The 16,813-nt window shown below is 37.4% G+C and overlaps 1 pseudogene; it reads left to right on the forward strand.

Annotated features, from left to right (window-relative positions):
* The first annotated feature begins 11,920 nt into the window (after positions 1-11,920).
* LOC116971619 lies at positions 11,921-12,017 on the forward strand (annotated as a pseudogene).
* The last annotated feature ends 4,796 nt before the right edge of the window (positions 12,018-16,813 follow it).

A 16,813-nucleotide genomic window follows, 5' to 3' on the forward strand; every position in this document is an offset into this window, starting at 1 on the left:
CCTTAAATTGAGAAATGTATCTCTTCTCTTACCATTCACCAATAATCCCTTGTTTTAACTGTCTACTTTAGATATGGCATTTAAACAATGGGAAAGCTTAGGAATTAAAAAGCTGGGAGACCTTTATGAGATGGGGACTCTCCTCTCATTTAAAGAATTACAGTTGAAATATAATTTGAAAGGTAGCCAATATTTTAGATACCTTCAAATACGAGACTATGTGAAATCACACACCCAAGACTGTCAATATATGGTTCCAGACATACTAGACGAATGCATGAATAGAAAGTCTGATTCAAATAAGTTAATATCGTACCTTTACAATACCCTTTTAAATTTACAAACTCCATCGTCGGAAATAATTATGTGAGCTTGGGAAGATGAACTGGCCCTAACAATTTTTAAATATACTTGGGAGGAAATACTTCTATATATACCCAACTCTTCTTTTAATGTTAGGCACTCGCTAATACAATTTAAAAAACTGCATAGACTTTATTACTCAAAGTCTAAACTGAATAAGATCTTCCCAAATGTCTCCCCTATTTGTGATAAATGTCTCCTTCAGGAAGCAACCATAACACACGCTTTTGCCTCCTGTATAAAGTTACACAATTTCTGGAGGGAAAATTTTGATATTTTTTCTAAAATACTTAAAATAAAATTGGACCCTGACATAGAATTTATCACATTAGGTACGTCAGAAGCCTGTTCTGAGCTAACATTATTTCAAAGACGTTTCCTTAACTATAGCCTGATAATGGCGAAAAAACGAATACTTAAATTTTGGAAACACACATCAGTCCCTACAGTGAAGATGTGGATTACAAACATGTCCGAGACACTACATTTGGAAAATATTAGACTTGTCTTGGCGGAAAAAAACAGATCAATTTTTCAAGACATGGACACCCTTCACCGAATTCTTACAAGGATAGTATGGCGCAACACAAATCTAAATTTAAATCCGAGTCTGGGTTGGGTTGGGTGAGGTGGGCGGGGGGGAGGGGGGGGGGGGGGGGGACGACGACGACGAGTGGCAGTTTCCACTTTCCTTTTTTCTTTTTTTTTTCTCTTCTATCTCTACTCACTTTCCGGCCACACTACTTTAGTAGTCTAGGGATCTTTTCTATGCGCTTATCTTTTCAATTCTCACTTTTTCCCTCTCTTGTTCTCTCTCTCTTCTTTTCTCTTATTATCAGGTTATAAGGTTAAAAATTAAGCTGTACAATAATTGTATAATTTTTGATGTCGAATCTTTTATTCTTGTACAATTGCTTCTAATAAAAATAATTTAAAAAATTAAATTAAAAACAATTGCATACATGTAAGCCTACAAGTAACAAACAAAATGTGTAGGTCACCTCTGAAAAGTACATAGTTACAATACCACTTGTTTTAGTGAGTGAAATTAAAACAAAGTAATTTAATTAACTATATCCTGGAAAACCAATAACTATTGGCGAAAAACCAGTCCAGGCATTAAATTTTGGGCTTCTACCCCATCCTAACTTAGTTGTTGTGTGTGTGTGCGTGTGTGCGTGTGTGTGTGTGTGTGTGTGTGTGTGTGTGTGTGTGTGTGTGTGTGTGTGTGTGTGTGTGCGTGCGTGCGTGTGTGTGTGTGTGTGTGTGTGTGTGTGTGTGTGTGTGTGTGTGTGTGTGTGTGTGTGTGTGTGTGTGTGTGTGTGTGTTAGTTGTCTGTGCGTGATGTGTGTGTGTTAGTTGTTTGTGCGTGATGTGTGTGTGTGGGGGAAGGAAGGAGAGAAGGGAGGGAAAAAAGGAAGGGAGTCCAGTCGGACGGGTGTGAGCTGAGGCCGAGGTTTGTAAACGTTGCTCCAATCCCCGGCCCACCCCTCCCTGTATTGATCACCACGTCTCCCCGGGGAGAGAGAGGGGTGGAGCCAGGGCTGTGTGCCTGAAGCACGGCGACTGGCGGGGCGGGAGCACTGCCCCCGGACAGTGAGGGAACGACCCACCTCCCCCTTCTCCATTCCCCCTCATAATCCCCTCCCTGTCTACCCCATTCTTCCCCCTCCACCCCTCTACTCTCCCTCTACTCACTCTCCACCCCTCTCCCCCTCCACCCGGGGTAGATCTACCCGAGCCGAGAGTAGATTACTCTGGCGTGAGGCCCCCTTAGGCGCGGGGCCCAGTTGGGAGCAATTGGTCCAATTGGCTTAAGGCCGGCCCTGCCCTTTGGTTCCTTATAGGCCTGACTAGTTCCCTAGTGATCCCTACGCTCTTTAATCCCTTATAAAACATTTTAGGTATTTGATTTTACTTTCCAATAGTTTTCACACACTTTCTTTGCTTTCCTAATTTCCCTATTGATTTCAGTCCTACACTTGACGCAACATTGAGCTCTCACTGTTTGACAAGCTTCCTCGATTGAGAGCTCTCGTTCTTACCAACGAATGCATGTGGCCTCACTCTTTATCTCTGGAAACAGTTGAGCCTAATTTCCACCTCCAGTTCTGGCCTCTTTCACTTTCATTTTTCATCATGAGTTCAACTGGCAGCCCCAAGCGCTTGAAAACTCTCCAGAATTACTTTCACGCCTCCTTTAAGCTCCTGAAAAACTAAATTTCACCAGATTTTTGGCCATTTGTTCTAATAGCTTCTGATGACTTGGAATTGAAATGACTTTTCATCATTCAATAATTATGATGTTTGGCGAGGAGGTGGGGGAAGGAATGGAAACCACAGGAAATGCCTTTGGTGAGGTCAGGTAAGTCCAACTGGGTTAATGGGTTCAGTTAAAAGCACATTGTTTTTTTGTGTTGTAATGTATTTTTAATAGTGAGGATGTGGGCCTTGTCCAATAGACATGGCTGCACTAAAGAATGAGGGAAGTTAAGTAAGGAAAGTTGAGCATGTCCCAACTGACACATCATTTTGTGCAGATGAACCATAAAGAGCATTCTATCTGAATACATCACAGCTTAGTATGGCAACTGCTCTGCTCAACACCACAAGACATTGCAGAAAGTTGCCAGTACATCATGTTAACCAGAGGGAAATGTTCCTGGAGGTGAACTCGTGTCGGACCAAGCAAAATTTCCAAAGGATAATCCTTTTAATAGAGAGATTAATGGAGTGGTTAACACAGATCAGGGAAACTCTGCCCTTGCTTGGTTCAGGGGGATATGGGGTGAGAACTGAGGTATGGTAAATAAACAAGATGTATTCAAGGGTTCTGTCCACTATGCTAAAGGGGAAGAATAGATGTGGTTGCAGGTGTAGTTTAGTTTAGAGATTGATGTATATAGGTTGAATTTTTAACTTATTTCCTTCTAAAGGATTTCACTCCTGAATGTCTGTACAGATTCAGCTTTTCATTGCCCCATTTAGATTTTACTTCGGAGTCATGTGAGTGATTCCGTGAAGAAGCCCCGCCAATCCGCATGCGCATCATTACGTCGTTCGCATGGCGAAGCACCGAACTGGCAGTTGAGTCGCTCCTGCCAGCGGCAAGATTAGACCTACAGGTAAGTTTTTATTTCTTACCTGGTTGTGTTTTTCTTGCAGGAACCTCTTCTTTTTTTTTTTTTTTTTTTTGTTTTTTTTTTTTATTATTAGTTAATAGAATACAAAACAATACAGTGGCACCTAATTTTAGGTGCCAACTATGTCATACCGTAATCCATTCTATGTACAACCTCTAGTTTTATGTTATGAGTAGGCAAGACAAGAAAAAGAAAACAATAGAAAGGGGAAAGAGTGGAAAATAGATGGTAGAGAGTAGAAAAATGTGAAGTGTGGATATAAAAAATAAAAATAAAAAAATAAAATAAAAAAGAAAAGGTGGAAAGTAGAAATAGAAGAAAAGGCCCCTTAAAAGAGAATTTTTCTAATCTATATTCGGAGATGTAGATCTATCCACGTCATGAACTGAAATCAGCAATCCTTATGGTACCGCTGCATCACATGATTCCAAAAAGTCGATGAAAGGAGACCAACTCCTTAAGAATTGTATATTATCTATTAGTCGGAGTCTCATTTCTTCAAGGCAGTGCTATGTCCATCATATTCCTAGTCCACATTTAAACAGTTGGTATGGTTGTATTTTTCCAAAATTTAAGTATCAATTTCTTTCCAATTATTAACCCATAATTAAAAAAAACATTTTGGTCTTTATTTAAATTGGTATCTTCTCCTATTATTCCAAATATAATCCATTCCATTTTGGGTTCTATTCTTGACTTGAAGAGCTTTGTAAATATATCAAATATATCACTCCAAAATTTATTCAACTTTGTACATCCTACAAATGAATGTGTTAAATTAGCGTTTTGAAACACACATTTATCGCATCTGGGAGAGACGTTTGGATAAAATTTATTCAACCTCGTTTTTGAATAATATAGTCTATGTAATAATTTGAATTGAATTAAATTATGTCTTGTATTAATAGAACAGTTATGTGTATTCATCAAATACTTTTCCCATCTATCCTTCGAGATCTTTATCATTAGCTCATGTTCCCAATCTTCCCTTAGTGCTTCTGTTGAGGGTGATTCTCTATCTAATATATTATTATAAAAGTATGAAATTAATTTTTGTGAATCAGCCTTAATATTCATTGCTTCTTCTAAAGGGTCTAAAAATATAGTTTGAAATCTATGTATATATTTCTTCATAAAGTCACATACCTGTATATATTTAAAATATTGATTATCCTTCAATTTAAATTTTAATTTTAATTGTTGAAATGATAACAGGTTACCCAATTCATACATATCCCCTACTTTCCTAATCCCCAGTCTATCCCATTGTTGATATGTGTTGTCGATGAGAGAAGGTTTGAATGCGGGGTTGTTCAATAGTGGGGTTAGTACTGATAAATTATTTAATTTCAAGGATACTTTTATTTGTTTCCAAATTCTTATTATATTGTGAATAATTGGGTTCTTCTTGTATATTATACTATTCAATTTTATCGGTGAGAGCAGGATCGTTCCTATATCGTGCGGATAGCACTCCTCTTTCTCCATTCTTATCCACTCCAACTGCTGAGTGGAACTATCCAGCCAGTACATTATGTTCTTAATATGCACTGCCCAGTAGTAATACATAAAGTTAGGTAATGATAAACCCCCAACTTCTTTAGATTTGCACAAATGCTTTCGTTGAATTCTATGTGTTCTGTAATCCCATATAAAATTAGTAACAGTGGAATCTAGTTTTTTGAAAAAATATTTTGGAATATATATTGGGATCGCTTGAAACAAATATATTAATTGTGGTAAGAAAGTCATTTTTATAGCGTTGATTCTACCTATCAATGAGAGCGGAAGTGTTTTCCAAAATTTAATCATATCATTCAGTTTATTTAATAGTGGTATAAAATTGGCACTAAATAATGATTTGTGTCTTCTTGTAATTTGAATACCCAGATACTTGAATTTTTCTGTTGCAATTTTGAAGGGGAATTTTAGTAAGTGTCTCGAATCCTGTGGTTTTAAAGACATAATTTCGCTTTTATCCCAATTTATTCTATATCCTGAAAAAGAGCCGAATTCCTCAATTAGTGTTAATAAGGTGGGTATACTCGTTTGTGTATTAGTAATATATAAAAGAATATCATCAGCATATAGTGAAATTTTATTCTTTGAATCCTTAGTGTTATATCCGTGAATATTCGGGTGATTTCTAATCCTTTCGGCCAACGGTTCTATCATAAGGGCAAATAGCAATGGTGATAAGGCACACCCTTGCCTATTACCCCTTGATAAGTAAAATTTTGGAGATAGCGTATTGTTAGTTAATATTCTTGCCGTAGGTCTATCGTAAAGTAGTTTAACCCATCTAATAAAATTCTCTCCCATATTGAATTTTTGGAGTACCTTGTATAAATACTGCCATTCTACTTGATCAAATGCCTTCTCTGCATCCAGCGTGATAACTGAAATATCTTCATTGTCCTCATTATGAGAGTACATTATATTGAAAAGCCTTCTCAAATTATTAAATGATTGTCTTTTGGGTATAAATCCCGTTTGATCCGTATTTATTAAATTGTTAATATAAATATTTAGCCTTCTAGCTAGAATCTTTGCTAAAATTTTCTGATCCGTATTTAGTAGTGAAATAGCTCTATAAGAACCCGGTTCATCTAAATCTTTATCTTTTTTTGGTATAAGTGTTATTGTTGCTTCTGCTAGGGTTTCTGGTAGTTTATTTTCGGTATAAGCCTGCGTGTATAAATTGAATAATCTTGGTATAATTGACTCCTGAAATCTTTTATAAAATTCATTACTAAAACCGTCTGGTCCTGGGGTCTTCCCATTTATCAGTGAGTTTATTATTTGTTTTCTTTCTTCACTAGTAATCCGTGCTCCTAATTGCTCTTGTTCTAAACTATCCAATTTTGGGAGCTTGCAATTATCTAAAAAATTTGTAATTTTACTTACATCTGTATTTATTTTAGATGTATATAAATTGTGATAAAATTGGGCAAACCTCTTGTTAATATCCTTAGGCAGTGTTAAAAACTCACCCTTATCCAATTTAATTTTAGTAATAGTTTTTTCCTTTTCTCGTTGCTTCAGTTGCCTCGCAAGTAGTTTATGTGGCTTATCCCCAAATTCGAAGTGTGCTTGTTTTGTAATTTGGAATAATTTTATTACTCTAGCCGATAGTATTCTAGAGGTAGAGTGGCAATACTTATATAAAGTACTTATATAAAGTACTACAAAAGTACTACAAAAATTTAATATGGGAGAGAATTTTATAAGATGGGTAAAATTATTATATGATAAACCGATGGCAAGAATTTTAACTAATAACATGTTATCTCAAAAATTTCAACTATCAAGGGGTAATAGGCAGGGATGTGCACTATCACCCCTGCTATTTACCCTTATGATAGAACCCCTGGCTGAAAGTATAAGAATTCATCCGAATATTCAGGGCTATAATACCAGAGACTCAAAGAATAAAATCTCATTATATGCAGACGATATACTTTTATATATTACAAAGTCACAAACGAGCATACCAAATTTATTAAACTTAATAGAGGAATTTGGGTCTTTTTCTGGATATAGAATAAACTGGAATAAAAGTGAAATCATGACATTAAAACCTCAAGAACCTACACACTTACTGAAGTTCCCCTTTAAAATCGCAACAGAAAAATTTAAATATTTGGGTATTCAGATTACTAGAAAATATAAAGCATTATTCAATGCTAATTTCATGCCTTTATTAAATAAACTTAATACGTTGATTAAATTTTGGAAAACACTTCCCTTATCATTATTAGGTAGAATAAATGCAATAAAAATGATCTTCCTACCACAATTACTATACCTATTTCAATCTATACCGGTATATATACCAAAATACTTTTTTTTTAAATTAGACTCTAATATTACTAATTATATTTGGGACTATAGATCACATAGAATCACAAAAAAACACTTATGTAAACCAAAAGAGGTCGGGGGACTTTCACTTCCGAATTTTATGTATTATTACTGGGCAGTGCATATTAAGAATATGATTTATTGGTTGGATAGTTCTACCCAACAGACAGAATGGATAAAAATGGAGAAGGAGGATTGCCATCCTAGTAATATAGGAACGATCCTCTTCTCCCCAAAAAAACTGAATAACACAATATATAAGAAGAACCCAATTATATATGGTACAATAAGAATTTGGAAACAAATAAAATTATCTTTAAAATTAAGAAATCTATCACTGTTAATGCCAATAGCGAATAACCCTTTATTTAAACCATCTCTTATTGATAAGACATATAACCAATGGGAAAGTCTCGGAATTAGAAGGATCGGGGATATGTATGAAATGGGAAACTTACTATCATTCCAACAATTACAATTAAAATTTAAATTGAAAAACAACCAATATTTTAAATATCTTCAGATTTGCGATTTCGTGAAAAAATATATACAAGGATATCAAAAAGTAACTCCTGACTTATTGGAAGAGGCAATGAATATTGAAGCTGACTCACAAAAATTAATATCATATTTATATAATAGTATTCTAAATATAGACCTACCATCGACAGAGGTACTTAGAGAAGAGTGGGAACGGGAACTAATGATAAAAATTACGAAGGTTAAATGGGAAAAATACCTGATATATATTCACAAATGTTCAATTAATGTAAGACATAATTTAATTCAATTTAAAATTGTACATAGATTATATTACTCAAAAACAAGATTGAACAAATTTTATCCAAATATATCCGCCACTTGTGATAAATGTCTAGCCCAAAAGGCAACTATAACACACTCCTTAGTCTCCTGCATAAAACTTTATAGATTTTGGAATGATATTTTTGAAATATTTACAAAATTATTCAAGACAAGAATGGAACCTAATACTGAAATGATTATATTTGGCGTAATGGAAGATGGGAATAAATTGAACACATCTCAAAATCTATTCCTTAACTATGGTTTAATAATAGCAAAAAAAATAATTCTTAAATTTTGGAAGGGTACATCAATACCAACGCTTAAAATGTGGATTGCAAGTATGTTGGACACCGCTCATCTTGAGGAAATGCGATTCCTCCTAATGGATAAATCAGACCAATTCATAACGAGTTGGTCTCCATTCGTCGTTTTTTTGGAATCATATGGTGCAACACAATTGTAAAAAATAACTGTTTCAGGACTGGACGAGGGTTGGTCAAGACTATAAATAATGATCTCCTCTTTTTTTCTTTTCTTCTCTCTATTCTCTCTCTCAACTTTCTTCATTTACTCGTTTTCTTTTTTCACACACTATATATTTCACATCTTTCTATCCTTTACTATCTAACTTCTTTTTCTTTTTCTAATCTTTTTTCAGTGTAACAAAAAAAAAAAAAAAAAAGAAGTTGTACATAAAATGTATTATGAAAATATATATTAGGCACTTTGGTGCCATATGACTGTACTTACTTCTAATAAAATAAAATATTAAAAAAAAAAGAAAAAAAAAAAAAAAAAAAAAAGATAGTATTCTATTGACTTTATATTTCAATAAAGTTATCTTATTATGTTTATTTATGGTTGGGTCAGTTGCATTGTCCAGTTCTAGTAGTTTTATTTTCTGTTCTATCCGCTGAAGTTCTCTTTTATTTTCCTTATTTTGAAAACTTTGGTAAGAAATTATGACGCCGCGAATATATGCCTTAAAGGTTTCCCATAATAGCGGTGCAGAAATACCTGGCGTGTCATTTATTTCGAAAAAAAGTTTTATTTGTTCTTTTATATACTCATAACCCTGCGGGTTATTTAATATATGTACATTGAATCTCCAAAAAGGTTTTATACTCGGCATTCCCTCAATTTTAAGTATAAAAGTCAATGGTGAATGATCAGAAATAATACTATTATGATATGATGGTTTATTCGTATACGGGATTAATTTTGTGTCCAATAAAAAATAATCAATTCGCGAATAAGTTTTGTGAACTGATGAATAAAATGAGTATTCCCTACCGCTTGGATTTGCTATTCTCCAAATATCAGCTATGTTATTATTTTTTATATAAGTATTTAAAAATTCACAGGTCTTAGTTTTAAATAAACGCTTCCCTAGCTTTATTGATTTATCTAAGTATGGATCTATAACACAGTTGAAATCTCCCCCCATTATTATATTTTGATAATTATGCTCTGCGATTAAATCTATTATTTTCCTAAAAAATTGTGGGTTATCAAAATTAGGCGCGTAAATATTTATCATAGTTAATGGTGTATTGTAAATTTCTCCCGTGACTATAACATATCTTCCCTCTTTATCAGATATAGATTTCTTTAATTTAAAAGGTATACCCTTCCGAATTATAATAGCCGTGCCTCTTGCTTTAGAGGTGAATGAGGAGTAATAGGTTTGACCTATCCAATTTGCCCTTAATCTGATCTGAGTTTGTTGTTTCAGATGTGTCTCTTGTAGGAAAGCAATATCCATATTTAATGATTTTAATTGTGCCAGAATTTTACCCCTCTTAATTGGCTCATTCGCACCTCTGATGTTCCAACTACAGAAGGTGAGACCTCCGATATTTATTCGACTATTATCTTGCATTGGCTATTATTACCAGACTGTATGATTCATGTGATGCAGCCAAGTACCTCGGAATCCCGAATCCAGAGTTGTCCTTCATAATTTCTACAGTAGTTCTACATCTCCTGACACTTTTAAATATAAATAAGGGAAAAAGAAAAACATAAAATAAAGTGTACATAAAAATTGTTAAGTCACACAACAAATAATTGTGAATAAACAAAAAAAGTGAATGTAATTTATCAAAAAAGCGATAAATTACAAAAAAGCCACCTAAGGTAGCTAGATTTATTTTTAAATTGACCTCCGTCGATGAAATTATGCACTGGGCCTTGTCCCCCTATTAGAATTTGACCCAACGTTAGTCGGTTCCCTCTAATTGTTACCAAAATTATCATATCAGGTCAACAGCTGAACAGCTTAAAATAGAATAAAATAAAAGGGAAGGTAGAAGATTTGGATTAAAATTAAAGTAATTATGGGTTAAAGTACCTCGTCAATAATGACACTTTTCATTTACCTGTATGTTAAGTAATTCATAATTAGTATTTAGTATTTAAAATATATGTCTAACCTCCCCCATCCTTCCTGCTATATAGTTAGTTGTGTTAGTATAGTACATTGCGCCTTTAACGTTAGTTGAGTTTATTGCGCGTAAGTGGTTAGTTAGTTAGTTAATTATATATATAAATAATAGGTCATATATCATATAGTGTGGAACAGATGCCTCATAATGGCCATTTCAAAAGGAGATGGTCTCATAGTTCTCCGTGCTGAGGGGTTTGTTGACGAGCTTGCGACCTTGAGCTTCCATCTGTGCTTTCAGTTCAGAAGTTTAATTCGGCCTCTGTTATTGAACAACACATTCTTGCCAGATAAGCCTGTCTGGTAACAGGAACCTCTTCTTACAGAGGTTTCCTGCTGGATGCTGTAGCGGAGTCCGGACGAACCGCGGGGAAACCGGCTGCTTTGGGCTGTGAGGAGACTCCGGTCCAGAACGCGGGTAGCCGGCGGACGTCGGGTTCGCTACTTCAGCCACTGACAAGGCGGTCATCGGTTTCCAGACCGCTGTGGTTCCCATGGAGGGGTAAATCCACGAGGAAGGCGGTATCACCAAGGTGCCAACTGATAGTACCGTGGCTACTCCTGTGGGGAGGAAAAGCCATTAAAAAGTAAGGCCCGTGGACTCAGATGAGTCGGGCCAGGAGGATTCTCCTCCCACTAGATGCGACGTCTGTGGACGTCTGGCAAAGATGGAGCACCTGATGGAGAAGATGCTCCATCACGACATGCTCCAGGAGGAGCTTTATATCCGTGAGTCACCCCATGGGCCCGTGGCAGTAGCTTCTGTTTCAGGGCTGTCTACGAATCTCTCTCTCTCTATGGAGGGGAGTGCGAGTGGCCAGTGTAACTGACTTCAAATTCTAAAGTATGTCTGTGAAATGTGCTGGAACACATGCGTATGGATTCAAGGGAGTCCTCGCAAACGAAGGTGGCAGAATACCCGGAAGGGGCTAGTGTTCCCCTTATGCTATAAGTGCCGGGAATGAACCCTATCAGGGGTGACATTAAAGACAAGCCGCCGAATCTTCTCTTCAGGTAAGACCTATTCAACAGGTAAAACCTGGATAAGGAAGGAAAAGCTGTCGGACCAATCGAGGTACCAATGACGAGCATAGCTTCATCGTTGCGGCAACAACACACCCCACGCCTCCATTGGCAGTAAGCAGTTTACTGAAGTTCATGGCAGCATGAAAGCTGGGCAGAGGTCTTCAAATCCGAGACCCAAGTCGGGCTCAGGAAAAATATGGGACCATCTACAAGTTGGTAATATTTACACTTGTTTTTGTACAATGATAATAATAACATGTGTTTAGTTTATGTGTTGTAAGAAAGTAGCATTCCCCTTGATAAGGATGGAAGGGGTCCTAGTGGCCTTACAACACACAAATGGTTGTGGCATCTAACCAGGTAAACCTGCACAATACTAGGGTTCCAAGCACAGAATTGGGCCAAATTTGGCTTTACAGGCAAGCTCAGAATTATGTCCAGAGGTCTTTCGAGGTCTTTCAGTATTATGGCCAGGATTGGCTTTCGGGACAGGCTCAGAAATCGGGCCAGAGTTGTTGCTCGAGCAGGTACGGAATTCGCAGGCGTGAAAATGATGCAGAATGTCGTTTAACTCGCATGTGCAGTATAAATTTTTCCGATTAGGTAAACTTCGCATCTGATTTCCTTAGGATGCTCCCATTTACAGATTGCACCGGAGACATTTGAAATTTATCTGGATAAAGGCAATGATAAAACATTGCAAAATGGGTTAACTTCAGTTCCCAGGTTATTTACCAGATTACTAAAACCGATGCTTGGACTGCTCAGAGCTCAAAAACATTTGTTATGTCTTGTCTGGACGATATTCTAATGCTGTATGTGCTAAAATCAGCTGTTTCAGCCTCAAACTATGTTTAAGAAAATTAAGGTGATACCAACTAGACTTGTTCATCATTGGGATTTACCTTTAACTAGTAATTAGCCTGTGACTCCGCCCTAGGGTAAGAGATTGGAATTAATAGCAGCCTCGAACAATCTTGTTGTCATAAAACAGCCTTCTATTCATCAAGTATAATTGGCAATATAGTGGCTGTGATTCAGCTGTGCAAGTGGGGGAAACTTACATCGTGCAAAGTAGTAATCTCTCAAATGCCATGTAGGTCTTGTGATAGACCTTATGCTATTACCAGCTGAAGCTACCAAGGTCATTATGGTGGACGAACAGTATTCAGCATTGCCCCAGTAATCTGGTCAGTGAAATTTCAGTTATATTATAAACTGATGGGGCTCTAAGGTGGGAAATTATGAATGCCATCTAGTTCGGAGGCGGAGGAGATTTGCATCAGTTAACAATTATTCAGTTATTGGTATGAACTACCTATAGACACTAGGTGCATTCTATAGGTTAAAGGGTTATTGAGTGAATATGTATAATCTGCATGCTCAACGTTAAGTTGATACACTATGGTGGTGGCGTATGTAATCAAGACATGGGTGCAATCAAGACAGAATATCCTGTAATAATTTACCTAATCTCATTTTAGGTTGGAATATCATCACGTACAATCAATGACAACACAAAATTGGTGTTGGATCACAAAGCATTTAATGAAATTATGGCTCAATGGAACACCAAATCGATATGTTTGTTTCCAGGCTCATTTACCGATTGCAAAAATATGTGGCATAACAGTGGCAAAAGATACATTCTCGCTACAAGGAAAAATAAGTTATGTTTGTCTCCCTTCATTTTGCCTCATTAGTCGAGTCTTGCAATAAAGTCAGCAAGATTCCGCTTTAAGTTGTCGTTCTGTCTGACTGGCCTATGCAGCCATGCTTCCCTCTTTGTCGGGAATAATAATACAATCTTTTACGGTTATTCTAAACATAAAACTTGCTGGTTCAGCCTTTGGCTCGGGAAACCAGCCTCTGCATGATAAAATCAATTTAATGACATAGATTCTGAGTAGACCGCTCCTGCGGCTTGGACTGTCAGACCGATCCATGTATGTGCTCACTGCAGAGTGCAGGGATAGCACCAAGAAAGGAAAGCATTACATTTCCTCTTCAGGAGATGGGAAGCGTTTGTTTAAATACTTTTGTTACATCTAATATGATACAGATAACTGACGTCTTGAAGTTCGTTTCAAATAGGTCTTTGACAATAAATTAAGTTATAGGACCATTAACTGTGCCCAACGTGCCTTCCCATCATATTTTCTGCAGCAAAAGGGAACCACTCTGTCAGGTTTCACCCCCTGATACCGAGTTATAAAGGATATCTTTCGCACAAGTTCTCCCAGGACAAGCACAGGGCAGTATGGGATATTGATGTGGAATTAACATTATTTCACCAGGGGGCTCCAGCTACATCTTTAGCTTTGGCTCGGCTCTCATAAGGTAGTTATCCTCATGGCGCTGGTCTCAGTGCAACGGGTTCAGTCACTACATATTGTAGTGTAAAGGTAAAACAGTTATAATGGGTGACTTCAATCTACATATAGATTTGGTGAATCAAATTGGCAGGGGTGCTGAGGAAGAGGATTTCTTGGAATGTATGCGGGATAGTTTTCTAAACTAACATGTAGAGGAACCAACGAGAGAGCAGGCTATTCTAGACTGGGTTTTGAGTAATGAGGAAGGGTTAGTTAGCAGTCTTGTTGTGCGTGCCCCCTTGGGCAAGAGTGACCATAATATGGTTGAGTTCTTCATTAGGATGGAGAGTGACATTGTTAATTCAGAAACAATGGTTCTGAACTTATAGAAAGGTAACTTTGAGGGTATGAGACGTGAATTGGCCAAGATTGACTGGCAATTCATTCTAACAGGGTTGACAGTGGATATGCAATGGAAGGCATTTAAAGACTGCATGGATGAACTACAAAAATTGTTCATCTCAGTTTGGCAAAAGAATAAATCAGGGAATGTAGTGCATCCGTGGATAACAAGGGAAATCAGTGATAGTATCAAAGCAAAAGATGAATCGTACAAATTAGCCAGAAAAAGCAGCATACCAGAATACTGGGAGAAATTCAGAGACCAGCAGAGGAGGACAAAGGGCTTAATTAGAAAAGGGAAAATAGATTATGAAAGAAAACTGGCAGGGAACATAAAAACTGACTGCAAAAGTTTTTATAGATATGTGAAGAGAAAGAGATTAGTTAAAACAAATGTAGGTCCCTTGCAGTCAGAAACAGGTGAATTGATCATGGGGAACTAGGATATGGCGGACCAATTGAATAACTACTTTGGTTCCGTCTTCACTAAGGAAGACATAAATAATCTGCCGGAAATAGCAGGAGACCGCGGGTCAAAGGAGATGGAGGAACTGAGTGAAATCCAGGTTAGTCGGGAAGTGGTGTTGGGTAAATTGAATTGATTAAAGGCCGATAAATCCCCAGGGCCAGATAGGCTGCATCCCAGACTGCTTAAGGAAGTAGCTCCAGAAATAGTGGATGCATTAGTGATAATTTTTCCAAACTCTTTAGATTCTGGAGTAGTTCCTGAGGATTGGAGGGTAGCTAATGTAACCCCACTTTTTAAAAAGGGAGGGAGAGAGAAAACGGGGTATTACAGACCAGTTAGTCTAACATCGGTAGTGGGGAAACTGCTAGAGTCAGTTATTAAAGATAGGATAGCAGCACATTTGGAAAGTGGTGAAATCATTGGACAAAGTCAGCATGGATTTATGTAAGGTAAATCATGTCTGACGAATCTTATAGAATTTTTCGAGGATGTAACTAGTAGAGTGGATAGGGGAGAACCAGTGGATGTGTTGTATCTGGACTTTCAGAAGGCTTTCGACAAGGTCCCACATAAGAGATTAGTATACAAACTTAAAGCACACACTATTGGGGGTTCAGTATTGATGTGGATAGAGAACTGGCTGGCAAACAGGAAGCAAAGAGTAGGATTAAACGGGTCCTTTTCACAATGGCAGGCAGTGACTAGTGGGGTACCGCAAGGCTCAGTGCTGGGACCACAGCTATTTACAATATATATTAATGATTTGGACGAGGGAATTGAAGGCAACATCTCCAAGTTTGCGGATGACACTAAGCTGGGGGGCATTGTTAGCTGTGAGGAGGATGCTAGGAGGCTGCAAGGTGACTTGGATAGGCTGGGTGAGTGGGCAAATTTATGGCAGATGCAGTATAATGTGGATAAATATGAGGTTATCCACTTTAATGGCAAAAACAGGAAAGCAGACTATTATCTGAATGGTGGCCGATTAGGAAAAGGGGAGATGTAACAAGACCTGCGTGTCATGGTACACCAGTCATTGAAAGTAGGCTTGCAGGTGCAGCAGGCAGTGAAGAAGGCGAATGGTATGTTGGCATTCATAGCAAAAGGATTTGAGTATAGGAGCAGGGAGCTTCTACTGCAGTTGTACAGGTTCTTGGTGAGACCACACCTGGAGTATTGCGTACAGTTTTGGTTTCCAAATCTGAGGAAGGACATTATTACCATAGGGGGAGTACAGAGAAGGTTCACCAGACTGATTCCTGGGATGTCAGGACTTTCATATGAATAAAGACTGGATAGACTCGGCTTATACTCGCTAGAATTTAGGAGATTGAGGAGGGATCTTATAGAAACTTACAAAATTCTTAAGGGGTTGGACAGGCTAGATGCAGGAAGATTGTTCCCGATGTTGGGGAAGTCCTGGACAAGGGGTCACAGCTTAAGAATAAGGGGGAAATCCTTTAAGACCGAGATGAGAAAACCATTTTTCACACAGAGAGTGGTGAATCTCTGGAACTCTCTGCCACAGAGGGTAGTTGAGGCCGGTTCATTGGCTATATTTAAGAGGGAGTTAGATGTGGCCCTTGTGGCTAAAGGGATCAGGGGGTATGGAGAGAAGGCAGGTATGGGATACTGCGTTGGATGATCAGCCATGATCATATTGGATGGCGGTACAGGCTCGAAGGGCCAAATGGCCTACTCCTGCACCTATTTTCTATGTATCTATGTACCTATGGACAGGATGGTTACATTTGCAAATAATATTATATTTTAATGTTTAGTTCAGCAGAGCAGATGTGAGGTCTCAAACTAGTTTCATGGCATACCCCATGAACCTTCGGTTGTGTATGTTCACACATATACAACAATACATCAAGGTCACGCAGAGCCTTAGAGGCTCTGAACTAGCAATGTTGGTTAATTACAAAAAACTTTATAAAAAGGTATTGGTTTAGACCATCTCCAGGTGGTTGAAATG

Source organism: Amblyraja radiata, chromosome 3, assembly GCF_010909765.2.
Source record: "Amblyraja radiata isolate CabotCenter1 chromosome 3, sAmbRad1.1.pri, whole genome shotgun sequence".
Taxonomy (NCBI): domain Eukaryota; kingdom Metazoa; phylum Chordata; class Chondrichthyes; order Rajiformes; family Rajidae; genus Amblyraja; species Amblyraja radiata.